Source organism: Brienomyrus brachyistius, unplaced genomic scaffold (genome assembly GCF_023856365.1).
Source record: "Brienomyrus brachyistius isolate T26 unplaced genomic scaffold, BBRACH_0.4 scaffold57, whole genome shotgun sequence".
NCBI classification, from domain to species: Eukaryota; Metazoa; Chordata; class Actinopteri; order Osteoglossiformes; family Mormyridae; genus Brienomyrus; species Brienomyrus brachyistius.
The window spans coordinates 2,151,106-2,161,861 of NW_026042332.1; positions in this window are offsets into that span (position 1 = coordinate 2,151,106).

Here is a 10,756-nt window from a genome sequence, read left to right on the forward strand (position 1 = left end):
CTCTCTGTTTTAGGAGGGAACACTTTCTGACAACACTGAGGCCCAAAGCATGGATCCACCAAGTGACAAGAAGGCAAAGCGATCACTGGGCAGTTTGCTGAAAACAAATCCAGGCTCCACTCCCACTCCATCTTCCATGCAGCTGGGGCAAGCTGTTGAAGCTGAACTGAACAGCTACTTGCTGTCCCCGACCATTGACAGTGAGGCAGACCCTTTGCCTTGGTGGAAACTCCACTAGGTCACCTACCCAAAGCTAAGCAAACTAGCTCAGAAATATCTTTGTATACCTGCCACTAGCTCACCCTCTGAGAAGCTCTTTAGCACATCAGGGAATGTGGGCCCTTGTGAAAAAATAGTATGCCATTAACATATTTAAGCACACCCTATTTAGAGAATACTTCTATCAGACTTTTTTGACCCAGCTTTAAGTATATTTAATATACTAAAGTTGTGATAATGATATAAATTTAATATATTAAAAATATATTCAGTGTATTGACTTCATACTTTTTTGACCGAGCTTATTTCATACTTAAATATACTTTAAATATATTTAATGGAATGTACTTTTAAACATACTTGTAAGATGCTGCAAATATATTGCCCATATACTATTTACATGATATGTAAGCATTAATAGTCTAATTTTACTGCAATTTAAATGTTTCTGCATTCTACTACAGACATTAAGTATGCATATTAATATGGAAGAGTTATTCCGTTAAAACTGGGAAGAAAACTCGAGACAACATTAACAAAAGTTTTTTTATTATGTGTATCAACCACAACATATAAATCAAACCAACAAAAGAACAATCAGCATCAACACTTTACTTGCTGTTTGTTTGTTTTGCAAAGCTCTCGTTATTGCACTTTCTCCTCAAGATATTCTTCACCTCTTGGGAAGAGGTCCCTGGGAATTGTGCGATGACGCAATCTGTTGATAAAATTTCAGATCACTTTTACTGAACCAGACAAATGGTGAGCATTACTGTAAATCAAGAGTTTCAAATGAAGGCAAACCAAAAATTTGAAATCTCATCTGCAAAACCCGTGTGTACGCAGGTTACCCTTTGCTCACAACCAGTCCCCTAATTAGAGTTGCAATAGTAACCTGCACACACAAAGGGGCTTTCTGGACATCCCTTCCCTAACATCTGCATAATGTAATTCCACACATCATTGGAGCGATCAGGAGTTTGGTTGAGATCCCTCTCTTTTCACATTTATAAAGCTTTTCTAAAGTTTCAGTGCCATAGAACTGATATGATTGAGAATAGATTTGTTTAAAAGACACAATAAATCTTTGCGGAAATGCAAACTTTACAAAAATTACTAAACTAATGGGCAACTTGCCTAAATTGTGCACAGAACATACCTATTAATGCTTCGACCTTTTCAGGGTCCAGCTGGTCTTTCTCTGGCAGGTCCTAATGATTGCTTGCATGCTTCCCTGTGATCGATGAGGATGCCAATGTCTCCTTCCCGAAAAGCAGTAGTGCCAGCTCTTGTGTATAAAGTGACATCCTGGTTTTGCTCAAACGATCAAAGAGCCTTTTCTGGACTTGAATGCTGGAGTTAGGCAATGTTACCTGAAAGTAAAATGTTATGCTTAATTTTTCTTTATGATTAACTTCCTTTTAGTCATGTACTTCAGACCTACAATACCATGTCCAACAAAGGTTAAACATATGCCATATGCCAAACATGCTGCGTAAAACATAATATGGGTAACCTATCTATGTGCTAATTAACAATATTTCCCATCTTTAGAACTTATCATATAAGGATAGCGGACCTTCATTATAACCATTAATGTTTTGAAAATGAGAAGTAATACAAAAATTACCAACTTGCCATTTTTGCTCATTTAATGCAATGTACAAACATTTACACTTGTTTGATGTTTACAAAATTTCTCAGTTGATGTACATGCTTATTTAATTTTGTTTCATTGGTACAGAACTAGGGCGGCATGGTGGTGCAGTGGTTAGGACTGTTACCTCACACCTCTGGGACCCGGGTTTGAGTCTCCGCCTGGATCACATGTGTGTGGAGTTTGCATGTTCTCCCCATGTCGTCGTGGGGTTTCCTCCGGGTACTCTGGTTTCCCCCCACAGTCCAAAAACATGCTGAGGCTAATTGGAGTTGCTAAATTGCCCATAGGTGTGAATGGTGTGTGAGTGTGCCCTGCGATGGGCTGGCCCCCCATCCTGGGTTGTTCCCTGCCTCGTGCCCATTGCTTCTGGGATAGGCTCCGGATCCCCCGCGACCCAGTAGGATAAGCGGTTTGGAAAATGGATGGATGGTACAGAACTAACACCAATCTACCATGCCAGGAACCGTACCAAATTGAAAGTTCTGGTAGTGAACCAACCACCGAATACACAATAGTAGCAACAGCATTTGTGATTATGTAACCCATCCATGTAGGAGCAGTAGGGCATGCAGCGGCAGTAGTGATGTGGGACGATACCTTGATCAGCGCCACATTACTAGCCTAGGAATTGAACTAGCAACCCTGTGATCACAAGAACAACTCCCTAACCGTTAGGCTACCACTGCCCATCACCAGCTGATGTGAGGCAAAGACTGTTTCTGTTCTTTCAGCATCCTGCTTGCCTCACCTGGAGTATTATGTGGATAACCTTAGCTGAATATCATGTAGAAGTGGGCTATGCTCTTTGAAATCTAATACTTCTGATGCATCAAACAAGGATAGCTATATAAACTGAAAGAAATTTAGTTAAATGAATAATTAAAATTTTAAAATATGACAATAACATGAGTTAGATGCAGTTACTGCCTATTTTGTAAGGAACTATTAAAGGTCATCTGCAATCTGTAACACAATAATTACAAGAAAGGGCTTAATACCATGACTGGTGAACTTGCTGAAGCTGCTGTACCAGAGCTTGAAGGTCCTGCTGATTCGCTGCTCGGAGTGCTCCAGCTGGGGGGCGAGCCAGTGTGGCCAGCCAGTGGTAATTTTGACACTACGTCTTTTAGGGTTTTGACAATTGCAGGTAGCTCTGAAGAGAAATGGTGTTTTGCAATGTTTTGGTTAGTGCTGTGTATGAAGGTGAATATTTCATTTAAATACATAGAATTAATATAAAGTCATATGCTATTTCATAAATATGCTACTGAACATGCATAACTTTGAGCATCACCAACAACGCTTTGTGCCTTCTGTGGTAACAATACAAAATTATTGGATGATTTATATTTGAACCATAAAGCCATTTACAGACCTGCCAACCATAGGAAATTTTTTTGAGTACCACAACGGTGGCACTCTCGCAGACTCACACTCGCTTGGTGAGCATGACCGGAGTGCACAAGTGGTGACTTTAGTTGGGGGCAAGAGCGTAAATTTGGTTTTGATATTGGTGGGGACATATAAATCTAACACCCACCTAAACCCACCCCCCATAAGCTTATCAGCACTATAATCATTGGATATTGGTGGGGACATGTCCATGTTAACTCTACACCCTTGGTTGGAGGGGCAGCAATTTATGACTGGCAGGATGCTCGGCCAATCATTTCATGTGGTTTTCTTTTACCACAATTAAAACAGTTAATATGCATGTGATGGTTGTATGTACCATAGAAAACATACCTTTAAGAGCCTTTATGGTCTCCATGTCAAGACAACAGCTGGCACTTTGGGTTGTACTTGGTTTGATATAGCCGTCATCCTCTTCATCCTCTGAATCACTTACCAACTAAAATAAAAAGAAAAGAAAACATTAAGTTGTTACCTTTCTCAGTCTTCAGACGAGTGCGGGTATCCACTAATGTGCAGAGCCATAGAACTCTGGAAGCATGTTTGGGAAACCCTGGGAAGAAGGCTGCACACTGCACTATATTATGTGCTGTAAAGTTAGTTAATAAATGCAAATTTATAATTTACTGACAAATAAACTTGTATTTGTATTGAACAGCTTTAATTTATAATTCAACAAAATATTCTTACCAGGCGTTTTGACATACTCCTTTGACGTCGGGCACAGTCACTTCCTTCAGAATCATAACAGACCTCTGTGGGAATTACAGACCTTTTTTTCCGAATTTCTTTCTTTAGCCTTTCTGCCATTGCAATGGCAGCATCCTTGTTTAGGGTGGGGTTCTTTTCCTATATTCAAATTAAAATGGTCAGGGTTAAAAATGGTAAAAAATATATATTTATTTTATAACATGAATGCATTTTTGCAATAATAACATATGGTACTGGTAATTTGATTACACTTCCAGTAAATAACATTGTTTTACAACTACCAGATCATTTGCATTTACCATGCCTTCAATGGTTGGAAACATTTCAGAGATTCACATTTCTGACAAATCTAACAATAGTGATTGTTTGCTTACCTTCTTTTTTTCATTGACATTTTCAACAAGAAATCTGCTATTTACTTTTCTCTGTCTCTTCACATTCACAGTATTCCAAATATCCTCTCCACGAATGAACTTGTCTCTTTTTTCAGCCATGATTTTCCAGTCATCTGTAATAACGACATTAAAGAAGGATAATGCACACTATTTAGCATATGCACCTTTACTGTACAGTTGCACCGATTGCAATTTTCTTGGCCATTCTGTTTTTTGACCTGCCAATGTGTTTCGATTGTGCTGTTAGTTTTCTAATTTGTTAAAATGAAATGAAAAATTTTGCAGTTTAGCACACTCCATGCTCTTTTATCTCAAAGCAATGAGCTAACGTAGACTCGGTGGCAAATTTAGACATGGACAACAGACATGCAACCGCATCTACTAGCTACTAAACCAGACTAATGTAATTATTATTAACTTGACAAACTAGTGTAATTAATCTTCAGATTACCTTACCTCCAAGAAGCAATATCTTTGCAGCAATACCGAGTTCTTTCTTCCCGCCTTTTTTTGATGGCCAAAGAACTTCCACCCAACCGTCTTCAGACTCTAAATCGGGGCATTTTGTAACCTGGGTTATGTCCTTCTTGTCTGATTTGTCTACAATATCTAAGCGTTCCACCTCTACAGACCTATCCTGAAAATAAAATAATGCTAAATTGTATTTTGCAGACATCTATGCTGCTATGCGTTGCTTATTAATTAGCAGAGAACAATCTGGTAAATCAAGGAACTAATTGCACACCTTTTTACCGATTATCAGTTTGAAAAATTGCATTGTCACGCTGTCATTGGTCACACTTGGCGCACAAGCGTTGCTTAGATCAGCCAATCGAAAAGACGTTTGCTGGTTTAATATTCTATTACCATCGTGACATATAATATTTAGTGTTAATAGCAAGCTGCCTGATCCTCAAAATATAGACGATGAAGTGTTATGATACTGATAATCAGATTTAACTTGCAGATTCTGATTTTCTCTTGAATTTTTATATTCATAAACATCAATATCTGAGGATGGATGAATGTTGTGAGAATGGCAAAAAAAGAGGAAGATATAAGAGATTCTTGGAGGAGGATGATTCGCGAGTACCGATAAAGACTAAATACAGACGCAAGGTGACAAAGGTATTACATCTGAGTTAATTAGCAATTTCATTTATTATACTGTGTAATGTTACTGAATATTTATGATAATTCCATGTTTTGTTCTGGAGGTACAACAGACTAACAAGACCCATTATAAGTCATATATTGATTCCGGAATCCCTATTCCTAGGAAAAGTGCTTACAGGAAAAAAACAAAGCAACGTAAGTCTTATTTTTAAAATGTACCGACTTGTTATATTTATTCAAAGTGAAATCATTTAAATATGTATTGTATAATATAAATTTGACTGAATTAGTGGTGTATGTGAAACATTAAAACGTGTTTTTTTAGCGCTCAGTTGAGCATTCTGAAACAGCTAATGAATCTGAGCAAGAAAGTGTGGGATTTCTTGGACAAGAGACAAAGCAACTGAAGGTAAATAAAATACATTTAAGATAAGTAGATATTCTGCATGAATGGAAACATATAATAGTCTGACTGTACATTTTAAGATTTCAGATGAATTATTTGAAGCCCATGGCCCTGATGTACATGATGAAAATCAAACAGATGTCGTACAGTTACAGGAAGAAAAATGCACATTAGTAAGTTTAAGCTGTTTCATTACAATTAAATAGCAGAATGGAATTCTAAACAAGGTGGACAGGTGCAATGTCATTTATGGAAAAAGTAGAAGCAAATGATCCTGTTTTTTGTCTAGCCCATTGCAGAAGCTGACACTCAACAAAGTAATGAAGATGGCAATGATGAACGCGAGATCCATTCTGAAAAGATTGCCATGAGCAGACAGGTACTGTGAATTTTTGAATCACATTTGCACAAATAATCTTTGGTCCCCAGGAATTGCTGTATGTAAAAGGTGGGCGATAGGACCTAAAGTTAATATTACAGTATTTTTAACTTTTTAGACATTGATGGTATTATATCACGGTATTACATTTTTATATTTACAAACAAAAAACACCTTTCTTGAATGCAGAATTTTATTTTCATAACAAAAGACTTAGTAAACTTCACAATTCCAAATTAATAAAACTGAAGAACAAAGACATAAGAATAATAATAAAAAATAAACTGAAGTATACTATACTTTTCCAAATTATAATAGTTACGATGGGTAATATAACAAAGCACATTTTCTTTGTTGCCAATATATGTACAGTATAGGTAAAATACTATTACTTGAGCATTAATAGCCAGTTTTTCTTTACAAACAGAAGCATCTCTGCCTTGTCACCCACACTTATATGGTGGTTCCCCCATGGTTTACTTTGGTCTTACATGTGTTACAGACTGTGAGCTTTGTGACTTCTAAACTCACAGTTAAGAACTTTCACACTAATAATATGTAAACACATGGCTTAGTGTGTGTCCATTCAAAAAAGTCAGATCAGAAGGTAAACTTTGTGATATACAATATGGAATGGAATATCAAAAACTTGCATGCAGTGGGGATCTTGGTGAGAATGACATCAGCTTGTTATGGAATTGTGATGGAATCCCTGTGTTCAAGAGTTCCAAATGTCAGATTTGGCCTATTCAGTGTCAAATAATTGAGCTAGACCCACAACAGAGAAAGAATAATATTTGTGTCCCTTGTCTTTGGTTTGGGAAAAATAAACCCAACATGTTCACATTGCTACACCCCTTTGTGAGTGAAGCTCTTGTACTTGAGAAAGATGGAATCAAATGGAAGGACGCACAAAACAGAGATCAGGTTTCAAGAGTCCATGTTCTGCTCTGTAGTTCTGATTCTGTTGCTCGACCTCTCCTCAGAAATACTAAGCAGTTTAATGGTACTTATGGATGTGATTTTTGCTACCATAAAGGAGGAGGTCCATACCCATCTTGTACTCCTGAGCCCTCTCTGAGATCAGAGGAAGAGCATTATATCCATGCAATGGCAGCAACACCAAAAGAACCTCGATTTGGTGTCAAGGGGCCCTCCCCACTAATGAAGCTCAGTAAGTTCCAAATGATAAAAGGCTTTGTACCTGAATATCAACACAGTGTGTGTCTGGGTGTTACAAGACAGCTTGCATCTCTGTGGTTTGATTCATGTAATCATGAAAAAGAGTGGTACATTGGAACTAAAACTGATGTTGTTGATAAACAGCTAACTGCAATCCAGCCTCCAGTAGAGGTGACAAGAACACCTCGTTCTGTACAAGATCGCAAATTCTGGAAGGCATCAGAATGGAGGGCTTTTCTTTTGTTTTATGCATTACCAGTTTTTAAAGATGTTCTGCCAAAAAAATTCTGGAATCATCTTTTTCTTTTAGTTTTTGGAATTTACGCATTGCTTCAAGAGAAAGTGGAAATATGCAGCCTTGACTTTGCAGAGCTCTCACTGAAAAACTTTGTCACTGAATTCGAAAGATTGTATGGCACAGAAAATGTAACATTCAATGTTCATTTGTTAACCCATATTGCTACAAGCGTCAGAAACTGAGGACCCCTTTGGGCAACATCTACATTTCCTTTTGAATCCTTCAATGGAACACTCCTGAAATTTTTCAATGGAATTACACATGTACCACAGCAGATTGTAAAGCAGTTCTTACGGTGGAAGAGCTTGAGAGAACATGGTGAAAGATGCATGAAGGATGCTAATGAAAACGTGCAATGCTTGTTTAATGAACTGCAAAATGCCAATGTATTATTAGCAAGTTCACAGCGAATTAACAAACTCGTTAGAGTCTTTGGTAGTCCTTTTGCCCAAGAAAATGTACCTGTTACACACAGGACTGCAGTAGAGCAGTTACTGGGCTTTAAAGTAAATTCCTACTGCTATTATAACCGCTTTATTGTCAATGGAATAGTTTGTCACGCAGAATCCTCTAAATTACGCAAAAGAAACAACTCTGTTGCAGAGCTCAAAGATGGAATGCTATGTAGCATCAAAAGTCTTGTACTAGCCAAGCCCCAATGCATGCATGACTGTGCAATGTGTGACTGCAATAGAAGGTGCTGTGTTTTAGTACAGGAATTGGTAAAAAAAGGGACTCTCAGCTAAATATATCCAGCAAATTTATTCATGAGGTCACACGATCAGACAATGTAATTGCTGTTCATCCAAGTTCTTTCAAAAGGAAATGTGTTGTGATCTGTTTGAAAGCCAGAGCATTTGCAATTCCTCTGCCAAATAATATTGAACGGGATTAGATATGCTGTCTCTTTAGCACTGTTCATAAAATTTCCATGGTGGAGTTTAAACATGAACAGATACGTTTGTCTTACTGTTAGGGCTATTTTGAGAAAACCTGAAAGGTATATTCGTCCAGTCATTGCAATGCATTGCAGTTATGGTTATCTTTGTGTTTGCAAATTTTGTAATTACTTTAGGCATTTTAAAAGGGTAGAAGAATTTCAAGTGAAAATGTAGATTGATTTAGCATGTATGTGTTTGTTCTTTATATAGACACACTCATACGTACATTTTTTTCAAATAAACCATGGTGCACAGTAGCTCCTATTTGTGTTATAACTTGTGAAGTGCATTAGTACAAATAGCTGTGAAAAGTAAATTAAATACATATAAGTGTGTGTCTAGAAATGAGTGGAAATGTGTTTTGTGTTTTTGTGGAAATGAGTGGGAACTGCTGACATACTTAAAATGTATTTTCTAATATTTTAAATACTGTGCTATTTTTGTTTTCACAAATTTTGGTTAGCGACTTTGAAGAATGAAATAAATATACAGTAATTGAAGTATATATGACTTTCTGAATTTATTTTATGTATATTTTAAGAAACAAAAAAATACATTTAATGTGTATTACACAAAACTAATTACTATGCTGTTTTAAGTATACTGCTGAAAGCTATATCTAGCATCTCTAAAGTATATTTCAAGTGTACTTACTGTAATAAGGAAAATGATAGCATGTTTTAAGTATGTGCCATATACTTTTAGTATACTGGATATATATTTAAGTATACTATTTTTTTACAAGGGCAAGAACTCCAAATAGCAGGCTGAGGAGCTTGTACATGTGTTGTTTGTGATGAACAGTGGTGGGCAGAGCCAACCGAAAAGTTAGCTTCAATACCCTCTAATCTGCCAACTCCAAAGTTCAGTTTGATAACGCTAAACCTGTAAACCACTAAAAATTTAGCAGAAGCTAACAATTAGCACTAACCGCTAACTTTTATTTCACATGCGTGTTTTTTATGCTACTGGTTTTTGTTTTATTTATTTTTCTTTTTAATTGTATTTTTTTTTTTTTTTTTTTTTTTTTTTTTTTTTTTGTGACCAAATTTTTATTTGAGATTTTTATAACAAAGAACAAAATGGAACAAAACAGAACATACTCCACCCCCACCCCACCCCCAATACACCCTGAGACAGCAGTTCAAATATAAAGAAACAAAAAACCAATAAAGGTCACCGGCACACTCAGCCACGGAGAGCACAGATAAAAATTGAGGATAAAAGAAATAACACACTTATACCACTGAAAAATGTTAGAATTAGGAAAGTAAAATCAAAACAAAAAACAAGGAATATGGCCTCAGGACATGACCTGCAACCAATCTTTGACCAGCTGCACGTCATGGACCCAGCTCTGGATTGTAGAACCAGACGAGTTGTTAATCCGGGCTGCAGAGAGTTCCAGCAGAAGCAGATCAAGAAAGGTGGACTTCCAGACAGAAGGAATGGCACGATCAGGAGACTTCCAACGAGAGGCTAATAACAACTTGGCCGCTAAGGAGGCAGACATCAGAAGCCTCTGCTGGAAGCGAGAGAGAGAGAGAGAAGAGAAGTCCAGGAGAAGAAGGACCATGGGAGACAGGGGGATGGGAGAGGAAAGAACTGAAGAGAGAGATCTGGCCACATAATCCCAAAGAGCAGCCACTGGAGGACAGTCCCAGAACATATGGAGAAAGGTACCAGGGACCTGGAGGGGACAAAGATGACACAAGGGGTCAGGCTCTAAGCCCATGAGATGGCGTTTCCTGGGAGTGGGGTATAATCTGTGAACAAACTTAAATTGTGTTTGCTGGTGATTGGGATTTTTAGAACAATTTTTAATATTATGAAAAATAACACTCCAAGATAAGACGGGGGTGGGAGAGAGCTCCCCCTGCCAGACAGAAATTATGGGGAGAGGTTTATGAGAGGATTTGCGGAGGAGGGAATAGAGACTGGACACGGGCCTAGAAACAGGAGAAAGGGACAGAGCAAATCTGCACAGCGGGTGAAACGGAAGAGGTGAGGAAAAGGAGATATTACAGGCCCTAAGC